An 18745-nucleotide genomic window follows, 5' to 3' on the forward strand; every position below is an offset into this window, starting at 1 on the left:
TCAGCAAGGTCAATAACTCAGTTACCAATATAATGTTCCACAACCAATTTCAATAGCTTTAATTCACCAAATAAAACTTGCTACCAAGAAAATAATCCATGAAACAGCTAGTCTTAATCATATTGTACTTAAATCTCAGATAGAAACATAAATTAGGCTTGAATGATGGTCATTCAAAATTAGTTCCAGCATGATTTTGACCGAAACAAAGCACTGAGCAAGAGTAAATAACTTGATTATACCTGTGATGTAATGACCCGGATTTTCACGAATATTTTTTTTCCGTTGTCTTTCCTTTCTGAGTTCAGTTCCTCTTCGCTTAGTGTCGTCTCGAGTGCTCTGGAGTGATTTTCGAGACTCTTTTCTGTGGATTGACAACTTCCTTTGAGGACCGAGTCGTTTCCACATTTTTCATTTTTTGACACTATTCACTTTTCGTCCTTTTCCCTATTTCGTCCTTTTCCCTATTTTGTCTTTTCCCCGTTTGACACTTTATTGGCGTAACCACACTTCTTATGTTCGGAGTTGGTTTTTGACTTTATGTATCTCCATCTTGAGTGGTTTCCATGAAATACGTATCTTTACTTTTGCAATAAAGTACTCTGGTTGCTCCCGGTGTCCATAGGGGCATGGATGCAAAGTTCTTTAAAATTATTTTCTTTTCTTGGGTTATTTTTCGTAAATATCTTTTGAAGATATTTTATTTTAGGGGTTTTTAAGAAAATATTTTTGGAAGATATTTTCATTCTGGGCCATTAGTGCAGTTTTCACTTTTTGGAGGGGCCATTGTGCAATTAATGAAAGTTATTGCTAAATGCCTTGTTTTGAGCCTGGATCCTCGTACGGGATTCATTTTTACTTTTTGTCAAATAGTGTACTCTTAGAAATTCCTTCTGGTCATTGTTTTCCAGTTTCTGGCCCCAATTAGCGCCAAACTTGTTTGGGGCATAACTTTCTGCTCGGGACTCGGTTTTTGACGCCGTTTCTTTCGTTATTCATATTTTCTCATTTTAAATCTTTTTCATTCATAGATTGTTGTCATTTGAGTGCGTATACTCAAATTTCACTTTTTCGGACCTAGCGGGTCCCGTTCGGGGCACTTTTTGAGATTTCTATAAAAGGGGGGTGAGATATTTTATTTTTTCATCTTCCCCACTCTCTTGCATGACCTGAAGCTTCCATGGTAGCCCAAGGGAGGTTGCCACCTTGTCTCTCCTCTTTTGAGCTTCATTCTTTCGTCAGAACATAGAAGGACCTTTGCGTTTAGTGTTCGTGTTGACTACGCGCTTCTTTCACCCTTATTAGAACCCATTTCTGACCATTCTTTGAGTTTGGTTTTGAAGTCAAGTTATGATTTTGATGGGGCTTCCTTGGGGGTTATGTGCACGGTGTAGTCCCCGACAAAACCTAGAAGTTTCGTCGGATTCGGAGCGGTTTCCATTTGGTGGCTATTGAGATTTTCATCTCAAATTGAGGTAGGGAATGTTCTAGGCTTTTGTGTGTGTTGTATTGAGTCTTTAGCATGATTATACAACTTAATTGCATGCCTTGTATCAATTCTAGGAAATTAGTATTAATTATTTCTTTGTATGAAATTTAATTCACAAGGATGTGTATAACTGAGAATGGAATTGTGGCATGCTAGAAAATCATGTTTTAATATGTTTGTTAACATATATTAAATTGGGATTAATTGAATAAGAATTGCACTTTTTATTTAATATTTATCTTTGGTGAAAGATTAAATCCCATGGCCATACTTTTCATGAATTGAACTTGTAATATGCTTTTAAATTAAGTCTTAGCATGTTTGTTAATATACTTTAATTTGGGAGTATTTGGACAAGTATGAAAATCTAGAGATTTTAAATTAAATGATTAATTAAAATCTATTTAATGGTTCCCTTGGCCCAATTAAGTTTTTTACTTGATAATCATGATGACTAGGACTTGTGTACTAGTATATATTAAATTGGGACCATTTGAAGTTGCTTTGAAATTTAGAAGTTTAATTATCATGATATAATTAAATTCTACCTTGTTGTGCCATTGGCCTAATTGAGATTTTAGTGAATGTATGTATATTGTGACGACCCTAGATTTTTCAACCCAGTGTGTCATGTGATGAACCAAAAGAATGACCCGATAACGGATCCGAAATGCAGAAACGAAGGAAGCTAAGTGACCACTAGGGACGTACGTCATCCCTAAGGCATCAAAATGACTCCCCATGGCATGATGAAATTGCATTATATGCTATTGTGTGATGATGTGAACATACATGCAAGTGTAAAATGGTATTTTAAACATGCTACAATGGCCCAAGGCCTTATTAAAATTCATTTACAACATTTGACATGTTAAACCTCTAAGTTAGAAAAATTACATTTCATAGACAAATCATGAACATGCTAACATTTGCATGTGAACAAGAATGCTTCTAAGGAAGCTCAACTCAACAAATCACCTAAGCAATTGCAATTTCCAATCTTGTATCCTGTACCTGAAATATGCCCCAGTATCGTAGGGGTGAGTAACATAAAGCTACTCGTAGGAAATGAGCATGCATCGACCTACGTTTTACAATTTCATCACCTTAAGGTGAAACATGTTAAAGGGGCTCATGCCACCTAACGTCTATATCAAGATGAGACCCCAGGAGCATCCTAAGCTACCCTAGATCATTTCTAGCATAATCACATCATTCATGTAATTCCAACAACATAGTAGCATGCTTACACAAAGCAACAAAATATAGATTCCCAAGGTTATCAACTTGAAATCTAAAATACTAGAACAACCAAAGTGGGTCATGCCACCTAACGTCTATGTTCCAAACAAATCTGTAGGATCATTCCTAAGTCACATTTGAACAATAAATCACAAATCACAACATCTATGCAATTTAACCAACATAGAAACATGCTATACAAGCAACTAGATATAGATTCTCAAAGTTACTAACTTGAAATCTACAATTACGAAAACAACTAAATATAACAATTTAGTACAATTAGAATTTCTAATACCACACGTCAAGACATAGATTCTCAAGGTAATCAACTTGAAATCTAAAAGTGTGAAAACAACTAAATATAACAATTTAGTATAGATGTACTTAACAACATCAAATCGCCAATAGCCAAAACCACAAGTCACAATTAAACATGATTGTCAACTTGGAATTGAATGCGAAAATAAAAAGTGAAAGACTTGGACATCAAAGTTCGGATTTCCGCCGAGACAAGGCAAATTTGGAGCTACTAACCCCTAGGCAGCCTACCTAACACGCGAACTCCTTAGGGGCTAATTTGGAACTACTAACCCCCAAGCAGCTTACTCAACACGCGAACTTTTGACTTAGAGGACTCACGTCCCCGTACTAGAGCCAAATTCTAGCCATCTCACAAAACAATGTCCCAAGACTCCAAAATAATCCAAGTAAGTTCACAACTTATACATAATTTATATAATGCACGAAATCATATTCCATGCATAAGTAGATTGTATCCACACAATACATGCCCTAAATCCACAACTACTATAGGATGACAATGTTGAATCTTCAAAGTGCGATTCACTACACACTATAACAATATAATCCAATATTGAAAACATAAACTCATAAATTCATTCTAAGTCAAAAGTCATGCTTTAAACATACTATCAAAATCAAATACATGAGTTAATCAATAATATAATAGAAACGGAATTTAATCAATAAACTAATTAAATTCCCTAGCTTTCAAATCTCAATCAAATGGCCTCCAAATTAACATATGTTAGAACATAAGTCATAGTTATCACAAATATCAAGTTAAACACTTAATTAGGCCAATGGAACCCTTAATTAGATTTTAATTAATCATTTTAATTAAAATCTCTAGATTTTCATACTTGTCCAAATGCTCTCAATTTAAAGTATGTTAAACAACATGCCAAGACATAATTTAAAAGCATATCATAAGTCAATTTCATGCAAGGTACGACCATGAGATTCAATCTTTCACAAAAGATAAATATTAAATAAAAAGTGTAACTCTTATTCAATTAATTCCAATTTAATATATGTTAACAAACATATTAAAGCATGATTTTCTAGCATGCCACAATTCCGTTTTAAGTTATACACATTCTTGTGAATTAAATTTCATACAAAGATATAATTAGTACTAATTTTCTAGAATCGATACAAGGCATGCAATTCAGTTGTATAATCATACTAAACACTCAATACAACACACACAAAAGCCTATAACATCCCCTACCTCAATTGGAATGAAAATCCCAATTACCACCGAAGTGAAATTGCCCCAAATTTTTGGTCCGCAAGACAGATATTTCAGCTTGTTACCTTCAACTTGGGAAATTCATAAAAAATTCAATTCTAATCCAAATTGAATGAATCCAAAGCCCAATGAAAGCTTAAACACTGTAATTTGATAACATCAATTTATTTTAACAAATTTTTTTCCCAATTGAAACAGTTTTGACCCACAACTTTGAAACAAATTCTGCCCAGAAAACACATTTTCAGCCTGTAGCTTCCAACTTTGAAAATTCATGAAAAATTCATTTAAAATCCAAATTGGGCAAAACTAATTTATTTTGGAAGTAAACATATGAGAGTGTAAAACTAGAAATTTAAGCTATGATCCAATGTAAAAAGGTTAGTGAAATAAATCATCTAAAAATATGTTTTCCAGCTGCAATAAAAACATGGACAGTAGATAGTCTCAGATTTTTAAAAATTTTTAGAAATGCTCTAAAATCATGAAAAAATTCTGAGTAGTGTAAAATCCATGGGGAAAGTTCCAGTAAAAATGTAAAGGTAATTAAAGCACAACAGCTCTATATAAAAATTCATTTCCGGACCGGATAAGAAAACATTTAAATTTTCAGCAATTAGCTTGCAATTTCAAAAATTCATAACTAATTCATTTTAAATCCAAATTACATGAAACCAAAACTAATTGGAAGCTAATTGATTATATTTTCATGTTATATATTTTATTTGACAAGATTTATTTCAAGTTAAAACAGTTTAAGGGCAGAATACAAGTCATTCTCTTCTAGGCATCTAAAACACTCAATAATGACATAAAAATACTTCAAAATAATAGATCAATACCTCACTAGAGGATTGAATCCCTAGATACCAAAGCAAAACTAGGAGTTAGGTTAGATCCTTCAAGAGTTTTGAAGAGGAGGATGAGGGGAACAAAAAATATTCCAGGCTTTATGGTCTAAAGTAAGTGGAAGGGCCTTAAAGATCAAGGTCAATGCCTAAAGTTTCAAGCTTCATCCATGGAGGCTAGGGTTTTGTGGTGAGGAAGAAAGAGATGAAATGTGAAAATGTGTGAGTGGAGGAAATAGAAATCCTCCACTCACTATGTGATCCTACACCATGGTCAACACACGCATCTATGGTCAATTGCACAAAAACCGTCCTTTAAAACCATAATCCCAAAGTGGCCCAAAGATATTTGCAAGATTAAATTGTGAACCTACACTTGTCACCAATCCATGGTTCCTTCCTAGGCTTAATCCCACACCTACACTTGTCAACCATCCAAGCCAACAAGTGCACCAATCCTAGGCCAACAAGTGGGTGAATCCTTACCCTCCAAATGTCATCATCTAATGCATCAAAGTGTTTCCACACAAATGTCAACAAGTGGACCAATGAGAGTGTGACACTTGTCACACTTTTCAAAAATTACAAAAAGGCCCATTTTAAAATATCTTCCAAATTTAATTGCAAAATGGTCCCCAAGATGAAAAATAATTACTTTATTTAATTACACTAAAACCCAACAAGTTAAGAAGAATTACACTATAGTATGCATTAATGCCCCTTTATGAAGGAAGTAAACAATCAACATGTTTTTCTAGAAAAGTAAAAATACCACTATCATGGAAATTAAATATCATGAATGCATGCAAAACCGGAATAAAATCCGAGCACAAAAAGTGAGGTTGTGAAAGGAAAAAGGTTAAACGAGAAAAAGACAAAATGTGAATAGTGTTCGGAAAAATAAAATATGGAAATGACACAATCCCTAAAGGAAGTTGTCAATCCAAGGAAAAGAGTCTCGAAAATCATTTCAGAGCACTCAAGACGACATGAAGTGATGAAAAAACCGAACCCAAAAAGGAAAAGACAACGGAAAAAAAAATATCCGTTAAAATCTAAGAAAAAGAAAAGGAGGAAAAATGACTGGGCCATTACATATATACTATGCTATCTTGTATAATATGCATTGATTAGGGGCCATTTGATTGAGATTTGAAAGTTAGGGAATTTAATTAGTTTATTTGATTAAATTCCGTTTCTATTGCTTTAATGATTAAATCCTGAAATTGGCATTGATAGTATGTTTGAAGCATGATTTTAGACTTGTAATAGATTTATAAATTATGTTTTCAATATTGGATTATATTGTTATAGCGTGTAGCGAATCGCACACTGAAGATTCGACATGTGATGTTATTATAGCGCGTAACGAATCGCGCTCTGAAGATTCGACATTGTCATCCTATAGTTGTTGTGGATTTAGAGTATGTGTTATGTGGTTACAACCTACTTGTGCATGAAGGTAGTTTCGTGTACTGTTTAATACGTATATAAGTTGTTAACTTATTTATTTTGGAGTTACTTGGGACATTGTTAAGCTGTGATGGCTAGGTTTGGCTCTAGTACGGGGACAAGAGTCATCTAAGTCAAAAGTTCGTGCATTGGGTAGGCTACCTAGGGGTTAGTAGCTCCAAATTAGCCCTATAAAGTTCGCGCGTTGGGTAGGCTGCCTGGGGGTTAGTAGCTCCAAATTTGCCTTGTCTCAGCGGAAATCCGAGCTGTGATGTCCAAGTCTTCCACTATTTGATTTCGCATTCAATTCCAAGTTGACAACCAATGTTTAATTGTGACTTATGGTTTTGGTAATTGGCGATTTGATGTTGTTAAGTACATCCATACTAAATTGATATATTTAGTTGATTTCACACTTTTAGATTGCTAGTTGATAACCTAGAGAATCTATGTCTTGATGTATGGTATTAGATATTCTAATTATGCTAAATTGTTATATTTAGTTGATGTTGCATTTTAAACTTCAAGTTGATAACCTTGAGAACCACTATGTTGTTGCTTTGTGTAAGCATGCTCCTATGTTGTTGCTTTGTGTAAGCATGACCCTATGTTGTTAAAATTGCATGAATGAGGTGATTAATACTAGAAATGATCTTAGGTAGCTAGGATGCTCCCTAAGTCTCACCTTGACATAGACGTTAGGTAGAATGAACTACAATGATTAAATCATGTACACTTGTAAAATGTAGGTCGATGCATGCTTATTTCCTACGAGTAGCTTTATGTTACTTACCCTTACGATATTGGGGCATATTTCAGGTACAGGATACAAGATTGGAGATTGAAATTGCTTGCATGATTTGCTGAGTTGAGCTTCTTTAGAAGCATTCTTGTTCACATGTAAGTGTTAGCATGTTCATAATTTGTCTATGAAATTTAATTTTTCTAACTTGGAGGTTTGACATGTCAAATGTTGTAAATGTATTGTAATGAGGCCATAGGCCATTGTAGCACATCTATTTTATCATATTATATACACTTGCATGCTCACTTTGGCAAACAATACCTTCCTTGATGAAACAAAAACTCTAAATAGCATTTTTAGGGAGTTTTACCCTATTCTGTCCCAGGGGCATTTTGAGTATTTCACAATGCATTTTTATTTTTATTTTTCCCTGCTAGTCATGTAGAAAACTCAATTTTGAGGGGGGTTTCTTCTTTGTGTTTTTCCAGAAAACATCATCTTGGCCCTCAAAAATCAATATTTTTCTGAAAAATCCTTGTTGCCAGGTTTTGCAAATTTTTAATACAAATGTAGTTGGTACTATTTATCGACTCTTTTTTGAAAATCGTCACGACTAATCCGAAACTTCCGGAGGTCTTGTGGGTACATTTTAAGATTGCATTTTCAATTTAGGCAATTTAAAAACTTCCCGAAGCCCTATTTCCAAAACTTGGGCAGTAGCTCGGATTAGTTTTTTTCCTCTTGACCTGATTTTCTTGGGGCCATTCTGGGCATTTTACAATGCATTTTTTTTTTGTTTCCGTTCATGATCAGGGTAGGAAACTTGATTTTAGGGGGGGTTTCTTTTTTGAGTTTTTCCAAAAAAGTCCGTTTAGATGCCCTTTTTTACTCTCAGTTGCAGTAGTGGTGGGTTGTCCTCGTCAGGCCGCCACGACATCATTTTTGTTTTTGACCTTTCTCCCCCGTCCGGACTCCAAATTGAGTAAAATTTTTTTTGAACTTGACTAATTTGTCATTGTCTTTCTAGCAGTGTACTCGATAGCACCTGAATTCACTTTTTGCAAAATAACCATTTTTCCCCTAGGTTCTTTTTGTCCGTTTTTGAAACGACACTTCTGCATTTGTTTTCTTTGGGTTCCGTGACCTCATTGAGGGTCACATTGGTGTCTTAGAGATGCATTGTATCACTAGAGACCGTTGCTTCACCTTTCGCTTCCGCATTTCGGATCCGTTATCGGGTCATCTTTTGGTTATCACTGACGCACCGGGTTTACAAAACTTGGGCCGTCACAAGTGGTATCAGAGCTCCTAGGTTTGAAAACCTTAGGACGACGGGTTTTGGGTGCATATCATGCTTTTGTTGCCATGCTCTAAGTATTTATATGCTTTAGGATAACATATTTTGGTTGATAACATGTTTATGTGCTTACGTGCTACATGTTGTATACCGTTCGTTTAGCATTATTTTATTCTAATGTAAAGAGCATGACATGTGACGTATGCTAGATTAGAATTGTATATGCATAATTATGTTGCATATTTGGCATGACATGGAATTGGTCATTGAGGCACGAGTTGAGGTTGATGGTGATTGTAGTCACAGTTTCGTGGTAGTATAAGTTGTTGTCGACCTAGTATTGGTTTTAAGGTAGGTGGATGTTCACCTTTTGTTTAGGCTCTCGTGAGATGAGTTGTTTGGCATTACCATAGTGCTGGATTTGTTGGTTTGGGGCCATTATGAGATTATGGACCTCTTAGGATCCTTGATTGTTCAACACACTAGGACCACTGAGTCGTAGAACACTCCTGAGTATAGTTAGAAAAGACCATAATACCCTTGTGACAGAAATTATTCTTCTCATCAAACAAATAGTCCTTAGACTATATAATTTACAATGCAGGCTCAATTAAGGCTGATCAATGTAATGCAACTATTAGGACATATGTATATGCATGGAATAAATCTTTGAAAGGACAATAATACCCCTGAGAACACCTGTAGCTGAACTTGAGATACAAAACATCACTGCCACAGTGATTTAAGCCAAAACAAGCTGATACATTGAAGTGAACAATTGCAGTCCAGTGAATAAAATGTGTCACAGTGAAGTAGATGACAATGCTACCCCTGGACCTTATTTCAAACCACAATGCAGCTAGAGATCATATTTGAAACATCTCAAATACTACTGAAATACAACTTTTTGACATTAAACAGGCAAACATCCTTAAGACACTTTAGGAACAACAATCTCCCCCTTTTGCCTTTAATGAAAAAAACCAATTTTTCTTGAAATAAGGTCTTGACAATGAACATAACAGAGATACAATAACTAAAACAATCCAAAATGCAAAGGAAACAACTGAAATAACTTCAAACTATTTTTATTTCAGTCCTATTCTCCCCCTTTTTGACATTGAAGGTCAAAAGGTGAGCAGGACCAACAATAAAAGGATCAGGTAGGAGGAGGAACAACCCTGAGAAGACCTCTAAGGGTTGAAAATCTCTGAGGAAGAAGAGCTTTGGTCATGATGTCTGCAAGTTGATCTTCAGTAGGCAAGTTAGTAATATCAATAAGACCTTTTTAAACTTTATCTTTGAGAAAGTGATAACTGATGTCCATGTGTTTGCTCTTCCAATGTAGTGTGGGATTCTTACTGATATCAATAACACTTTGATTATCACAGAAAAGCTTAGGAGGCCCTGAGAATTGAATTCCAAGACCTGAGAGAGTAGTTTTCATCCAAAGTAATTGTGAACCAGCTTGTGAGGCAGCTATATATTCAGCTTCAGAGGTTAAAAGTGACACAGTGTCTTGTTTTTTACTCAGCTAAGAGACCACATTAAAACCAAGAATATAGCAATAACCAGAGGTACTTTTTCTATCAGGTAAAGATCCACCCCAATCAGCATCTGAGAAGGCTGTAATAGACATTGAGGGTGAGTAAATATAGAATAGACCATGGAAAGTGGTGCCATTGACATATCTGAGGATCCTTTTGGCTGCTTAAAGGTGAGAAGCCCTTGGATTACTTTGAAAACTAGCCATTAAGCCCACTGAGTATATGATGTCAGGCCTTGAAGCTGTAAGATACAACAGACTACCAATAACAGACCTGTAGAGAGTTGAGGGGACTTCTTCAGTAGTACATTCCAGTGAGAGTTTGGTATTAGGACACAGTGGTATGGAGACAGCCTTACAATCATCCATATTGAATTTCTTAAGTAACTCAGAGGCATACTTTTGCTGAGATATGAATATCCCTTTTGAGGTTTGAGTGATTTGAAGAACTAAGAAGTATCTGAGGGTTCCCGAGAATGACATTTCAAACCTTGTCTTCATAAGATTAGCAAATTCTGAGGTTAAAGAGATGTCTGAGCCATAAAACATGATATCATCAACATAGATTTGTAAAATTAGAAACTGGTCTTAATGAGATTTGACATAAAGAGTGTTATCAACCTTGCCTCTATGGAATCCTTGTTTGACTAGGAACTGATGTAGCTTTTCATACCTGGCTCTGGGGACTTGTTTTAGACCATACAAGGCCTTACTTAGTTTGAACACATGAGAGGGATACTTTGAATCTTCAAAACCTTCAGGCTGTTCTAGGTAAACTTCTTCATTTAAGTCTCCATTTAGGAAGGCATACATAACATCCATTTGATATACTTTAACTTGTTTGTGACAAGCAAAAGACAGAAGCATTCTAATAGATTCCATTCTAGTAACTGGAGCAAACGTTTCATCATAATCAATTCCAGCTTGTTGAGAATAACCTTTGCATACCAATCTTTCCTTATTTCTTATAACTAACCCATTCTCATCCATCTTGTTTCTGTAAATCCACTTTGAGCCTATCACATTCTTGTCAATAGGTCTGGGAACAGGTGTTCAGGTATCATTCTTGTGAATTTGATCAAGTTCTTCTTGCATAGCTGCTATCCAATCTTCACTTTTCTGAGCTTCAAGATAGGACTTGGGTTCTATAGATGAGAGCATAGCAAAGTGACTGTATTCCTTACCATCTTCAGCTTCTAAATCAGTTAACTTCTTTTTATTCCTTGTTTAAATTCTAGCTTGAGGTGAACCAATGATGTTTTCTGCTTGAACCTGCTTTTGTAGCCCTAGATAAGTGTTTTCCCTTGAATTTTCAGACTCATTGGTTGAGGAACTAGTCTCATTTGATCCTCAAGTGTTTTCATAGTCTTCAAGGTGAGTGGACTGAGGATTCTCATCAAATTTCACATGGATAGATTTAACCACTTTAGAGGATCTTAGATTGTAACACCTATAAGTCTTGCTTTTTGTAGAATACCCCAAGAATATACCTTCATCTACCTTTGAGTTAAACTTTCCCAAGCTGTCAATGTGGTTTAATATATCACATTTGCTGCCAAAAACTTTGAAGTAGTGAACTCTTGCAGGTCTTCCATACCATAATTCATAGGGTGTTTTGTTTGAATTTGGTCTAAGAAGGGCCCTATTAATAATATGCACAGAAGTACATACAGCCTCAGCCCAAAACCCTTTTGCCAAGCCTTTTTCAAGGAGCATTGTTCTTCCCATTTCTTGAACAGTCCTATTCTTTCTCTCCACAACCCCATTTTATTGAGGAGTGGCCACAACTAAGAATTATTTTTTAGTACCCTTGTCATCACATTAATGCTCAAACTCTTTTATGATGAATTCAGACCCAAAATCAGACCTAAGTCTCTTCACAGTGCAGCTTTTTTCATTTTCAACAAGATTGACAAACTTAATGAAATGTGTAATAGCTTCACCATCCTACTAAAATCCATACCATCTTACTAAAATCATCAACAAGAAGCATGAAATACTTACTTCCACCAACACTATTGGTTCTGGTAGGGCCACAGAGATCCATATGTATCAAGTTAAGAGCTTTTGAAGAGTTGATTTCCTTGGATGGAAATGAATTTTTGTTTGTTTTCCTTATTGACAAGCTTTGTAGAGATGATCTTCTTTGAAATTGATGTCAGGTAGACCTTTGACAGATTTTAGTTTGAGAAGTTTAGAGAAATTTCTTGAGTGTAGATGTCCCAATCTTTTATGCCACAGCTTGGCTTCATCACAGGTTGTCAGATTGCATTGAGTAGTCTGAGTTTCTTCAGTGACAGTATAGACATTTCCTGAGGATCTATAAGCTGAGAAAAGTACTTATTTGGATCTGAGATCAACCACATTGCACTTTTCTTTATTGAAGCATACTTCTTTCCCATTATCACACAGTTGGCTAACACTGAGAAGATTATGTTTGAGCCCTTCAACAAGTAGAACTTCATGAATCTCAGGTAATTCTTCAGACTTGCTTACAGTTCCAATACCAATAATTTTTGCCTTTTGATTGTCTCTAAAGATAACTTTCCCCCATCAAATTGCTTTAGAGAAGTAAATTTGAATTCATCACCTGTCATGTGTTTAGAGCAGCCACTATCAATGTACTATTTGTCTTGAGTGTTACAAGCTTTAAAAGCTGTATACACTAGAAGACTCACTGAGTTTAATTTCTTGGGAATCCACATCATTCTAGACTTCACCAATGATCTTTTGTCCTTGCCCTTCTGAGCTAAAGTTAAGTCTGACTTCTTGACATACATTCTAGTTATCTTGAAATTCTTTATAACTGTGGTGACAAAGTCTCTCTTGTTGAAACTTAGAGCATTGCAGGGGTTACTTAGTACCTCACCCTTAAACCTCTGAGTTTTTATGGTAGGAAATCTTGCATACACTTCTCCAGTTGTAGCCTTAACAAAGACAGAATGACTTTGTTTAAGCATTGAGGCTGTATCACAGACATAGCCAATTCCAGTCTTCCCAATTTGCTTAGTAGATTACTTCCATATCTCAGCCATTTTCAAGGATCTTTCTTCAACTATAAGGGATAGTTCTTCTTTACCCTTCTTGGTGGACCACTGAGTGTTGTTTTGAGACTTTAGCAAGCTTTAAAATATAAGAGAGATTGAACACAAGATTGACAGCTTAAGCTTGCAGTGTTTGGTGAGAATCTATCTTAACTTTAACAAGTCTGCATTGAGCTTTTTGATTTGAGATTTCTATTGATTACACTTCACAGCAAGTCTCTCACATTCTTCTAGAATTTCTTCTATCTCAGTATCACTTTCTTCTTCAACTTGAGCTGAATCTGTTGGTGTTTCAAGAATGGCCATGAAAAGACATTCATCTTTTTGTGGTTCTTCAGGTTTTTCTTCCTCAGGAGATGTATCCCAGTGATAAGCGCAGAATATTGCATATTTAAGAGCCCTTATTTGCATTAGTTAAGTCCATTAGTTGGTTCTATTGTATAGGTTATCCTCATTTGCATGTCTTTGTTTATCTTCACGTTTATTTCCCCAAAAAGGAATAAGAATGATGTTTTGATGAGTTCTTAAAGATCAAAGCATGCCAGGCTGGGGATCTGCAGTTTGCAAAGCTAATTCGTGCCATTAAAATCATGGCATTCTCTGCATCATGCTAAGAAGGAAGCTGACGTCATCGGGCTAGGCCAAAGTCATTTTAAGAAGGAGATTTGAGCCCAGGAGCATTGTGGGGCCCCGCCATGCACTGCAGGCGCCCTCCAATTTGTCTAGTAGGTTTCAAATTTAGCAAGGCCCCACTATGCACTATGAGCCCCTACCATTTACCATCATGAGAGCCATAGATGCCCTTTGCCAGCACGTGGAAGCCCCCTTAACACCTCACGGGCGCCCACCCTGCGCTGAGGGCTCCCGCCAAGCTGCAGACAGTGAGTCGCCAACTCCATTGTTTTGCTCAATGTTGTCCCCTTGACTAAATGAATGGCTCTGCACTCTTCTAAGGATTTCTAGCCACGAGATTAATTGATTTTGGGAGGATTTTTGGCTCATAAAAAGGGTTTGAATGGTTGTAAAGAGATATCCAACATTATAAGGTTTTCTAGAGAGAGAAATATTATGTTCTTGAGAGCTTGGGTTGGAGCTTGCTTCTAGGGTGAAAATGGAGGGGCTGATCCTCTCAACCTCTTCCTCCCTTGCCTCTATGGGTAACTAACTCCCTTTCTAGGGAGGTGATGAAGCCCTTCTTTGTAAGTATGCTTTAGTTTTGTTTAATTTGGGGAATGAAGTATGTATATGGTAATTTCATAATCTAGAGCACTAAACTTGATGTAATGGAGCTTAATCTCCATAAATGATTGTGTTGAATCTATTATCTTGTCTTAGATTATATTTTCTCATGATTGTATGACTTGCATTTCCATAGTGAGAATGGAAATGAGATTGTGAAATGGTTTTATTGGCATGTTGTATGAGAAGCTTGTTAGTCCATAGCTTAAGGACTCCCTTTGATGGATTACTCTTGATTCTTGACTCCATGTGCTATTACCATACTTATTGAGGGGTTTGGTAGTTCTTAGGTTAGTGAGCATGTCATAGCTACACTTTAACTTAGGTAGTTTATGCATGTGGAACTTTGAGGGATTATGCTTAATTCTTGATGCTATGAACTTCTTGAAGATAATGTAGTAATCTTGTATTGCTACATATCATTGCCATATATCTAAGTTATTTCCCAAGTTAATCACAAGCTAGTATGTTTATAGGATTGGTAGTTGATTCACTTCACTAGTCATCTCTACCTAAGTTTCTTTCCGTTTAAATTCCTTCAATTTATTGTTTTATGCAATTTTCAATTCTAGTTTCTAAGTGACAAACAAACCAAACTCTACACCTCTTTCATCAAACAAAGTGATTTTAAAGACCTTGGTTGCCATAAACTTGCAGTCCTTGTGGTTCGACTTACCCCTATGATAGCCCTATTTTACAATGATTTGTGCTATTGCAAGGGTTGATTATAATTGGTAGATATAGCGACCCACCAATTTTTGGCGCAATTGCCAGGGATTGCAAATGGTTTCGTAACCGAGGTTCAAGGATTAACTTTGGTTTGATTGTGAATATTGTGATTTGTGGATATTTTTCAATTTGGTTTTGGTTTTTGCAAATTTCTTTATTTTAAGTACTCTTATGAGATTCTAGGAACTCAAGGCTTGCCGAGGAAAAAAACTAAAAAATTATAAGCTTAAAGGACTCCCGGTAAGATTTTCAAAGTTCTAGTGTAAAAATTGTGAATATATTGCATGTGTTTAAATTAGTGATTTTTGATTGTGAAGCCCTTATCGAGGCTATTCCTGTTTTACTATATTGCAAAGCATCGATCCTTGTTGTGGCCATTTATTTTCTGTCTTGTTGTTAATTGAGGAGAAAGGGAACATTGTATGTGGATGTTATGGTGAAAAAGTGTTGTGCTTGTTGTGAATTGTGTTGTTGATGTTGGGATGTAGGTCATTATCTTTGCCAACTCTTAAAGCCCCAATTGATATAAATTCACTTGAAAGGACTCTTAAAAGAAACCTTAAGGAATCTGAAAATATAAGAGGAATTGAAATTAAATTTAATACAATAGCAGGAAATGAAGAAAATGTAAGGAATGAGGAAATCAATAATGAAAGGGCTGAAATTCCAAATATAGTACCTATGACTCTTAAGGACCATTGCATCCCTTCCACTTATGCCTCTCCTTCTTGCATAATGATGCCAAACATCGATGCAGCTCAATATAAGATCAAATCTAGCACAATTCAAATGCTTCCATCCTTTAATGGTTTTGAAAATGAAGACCCCTATAAACATCTTGATGAGTTCCTTAAAATATGTTCTACCATCAAGCTGAGGGGCTTCCCTAAAAATGCACTCCATTTGCGTCTCTTCCCATTCGCCTTAAAAGATAGAGCAAAATATTGGTTGAACCCCTTGTTGCAAATTCCATCACTACATGGCCACAATTGCAACAAGAATTCTTAAAAAAATACTATTCGGTGAGTAAAACCAACCAAATGAGGTGTTCCATCCTTAGCTTTTCACAAATTGATGGGGAACAACTCCATGAGACTTGGGAAAGACTCCAAGACCTCTTTAGGAAATGTCTGCACCACCTAATTCCAAAATGACAATTGGTGCAAGCTTTCTATGATGGTTTAACTGAGCCACATAGACTGATGGTTGACTCATCATGTGGAGGGATGTTTATGTCTAAAAATGCTAATGAGGATTGGACCTTACTTAAGAATTTGAGTGAAAACTTATTGCAACATAATTCTCATAGGGCTCCAACCTCAACCAATGCAAAGAACACCAATTTATGTCAACTAAAGACAATGAGGGAAGAATCTTCTTAAGTGGATGCCATAGCTCACAAATTCAATCAATTAATGGCACCATATCTCTTTCCTTCTTTGTCTCAAAATTCAGCAAGTGCGGTGTGTGCATCATGCACTAACCCGTTCCATCTTTCGGAAGATTGCCCCACACTGGAGCAATTTCCTAGTAACAATTAAGAGCAAGCAAATGCTATGTTTTCCAGGCCTGGAAATAATCCTTTCTCCAATACCTACAATCCGGGATGGAGAGATCATCCGAATTTTTCGTGGAGGCAACCCGCCCCATAAAATTCGATATTTCAAAATCAAGGGCATCAAAATCAGCCCTCTTCTCAATTTCCAAATAGGCAATTTCAGGCCTCTTCAAGTTACCATCCACCCTATAATCCAAATGTTTCTACTCCACTTCCTGTGTTTCCAATTGATGAGAGTCTCGCTGCAAATAAGCAAATGATGGAATCCCTTAACAAGCATATGTTAGAATCTAACAAGCAACTCTTGACATCATTGCAGCCCACTCTCCAAATGGTTCATTCATATACTCAGTCGATAGCTAAACTTGAGAATCAAGTGGGACAAATAGCTATGTGATGGCCTAAGTTTTGTAAACCCGGTGCGTCAGTGAAAACCAAAAGATGACCCGATAATGGATCTGAAATGCGGAAGCGAAAGGTGAAACAACGGTCTCTAGAGATACAATGCGTCTCTAAGACACCAATGTGACCCTCAATGAGGTCACGGAACCCAAAGGAAACAAATGCAGAAGTGTCGTTTCAAAAACAGACAAAAAGAACTTAGGCGCAAAATGGTCATTTTGCAAAAAGTGGATTCAGGTGCTATTGAGCACACCGCTGGAAAGACAATGACAAATTAGTCAAGTTCAAAAAAAGTTTACTCAATTTGGAGTCTGGACGGGGGAGAAAAGTCAAAAACAAAAATGATGTCGTGGCGGCCCGACGAGGACAACCCACCACTGCTGCAACTGAGAGTAAAAACGGGCATCTAAATGGACTTTTTTGGAAAAAATCAAAGAAGAAAACCTCCCTAAAATCAAGTTTCCTACCCTGATCTTAGACGGAAACAAAAAAAATGCATTGTAAAATGCCCAGAATGCCCCCAAGAAAATCAGGTCAAGAGGAAAAAAACTAATCTGAGCTACTGCCCAAGTTTTGGAAATAGGGCTTCGGGAGGTTTTTAAATTGCCTAAACTGAAAATGCAATCTTAAAATGCACCCACAAGACCTCCGAAAGTTTCGGATCGGTCGTGACGATTTTAAAAAAAAAGTCAATGAATAGTACCAACTACATTTGTACTAAAAATTTGCAAAACCTGGCAGCAAGGATTTTTCAGAAAAATATTGATTTTTGAGGGTCGAGATGATGTTTTCTGGAAAAACACAAAGAAGAAACCCCCCTCAAAATTAAGTTTTCTACGTGATTGTGAGGAAAAATAAAAAAAACGCATTGTGAAATACCCAAAATTCCCCTGGAATAGAATAGGGTAAAACTCCCTAAAAATGCTACTTAGAGTTTTTGTTTCATCAAGGAAGGTATTGTTTGCCAAAGTGAGCATGCAAGTGTATGTAATATGATAAAATAGATGTGCTACACTGGCCTATGGCCTCATTACAATACATTTACAACATTTGACATGTCAAACCTCCAAGTTAGAAAAATTACATTTCATAGACAAATCATGAACATGCTAACACTTGCATGTGAACAAGAATGCTTCTAAAGAAGCTCAACTCAACAAAACACCCAAGTATTTGCAATCTCCAATCTTGTATCCTGTACCTGAAATATGCCCCAGTATCGTAGGGGTGAGTAACATAAAGCTACTCGTAGGAAATGAGCATGCATCAACCTACATTTTACAAGTGTACATGATTTAATCATTGTGGTTCATTCCACCTAACGTCTATGTCAAAGGTGAGACTCAGGGAGCATCCTAGCTACCTAAGATCATTTCTAGCATAAAACACATCCTTTATGCAATTTCAACAACACAAGAGCATGCTACACATAGCAACAAGATATAACATGCTTACACAAAGCAACTAGTTAGAAACATGCTTACACAAAGCAACCAGATAGAAACATGCTTACACAAAGCAACTAGATATAGATTCTCAAAGTTATCAACTTGAAATCTAAATGCTAAATCAACAAAATATAGCAATTTAGTATGG

The 18745-nt window shown here is 36.2% G+C and overlaps 1 long non-coding RNA gene across 4 annotated transcripts in view; it reads left to right on the forward strand.

Annotated features, from left to right (window-relative positions):
- LOC132311106 (uncharacterized) overlaps positions 1 to 18745 on the forward strand; it is a 73575-nt gene that overhangs the window by 33914 nt on the left and 20916 nt on the right. For all 4 annotated transcript variants that reach the window (XR_009482836.1, XR_009482837.1, XR_009482838.1 and 1 more), the window contains one exon: positions 7409 to 7489. This is a non-coding gene — a long non-coding RNA (uncharacterized LOC132311106). The remainder of the gene's footprint in view (positions 1 to 7408; positions 7490 to 18745) is intronic.

Source organism: Cornus florida, unplaced genomic scaffold (genome assembly GCF_030987335.1).
Source record: "Cornus florida cultivar Cherokee Brave unplaced genomic scaffold, ASM3098733v1 CherokeeBrave_3.0.0_Hap2_Chr06, whole genome shotgun sequence".
In the NCBI taxonomy this organism is placed as follows: domain Eukaryota; kingdom Viridiplantae; phylum Streptophyta; class Magnoliopsida; order Cornales; family Cornaceae; genus Cornus; species Cornus florida.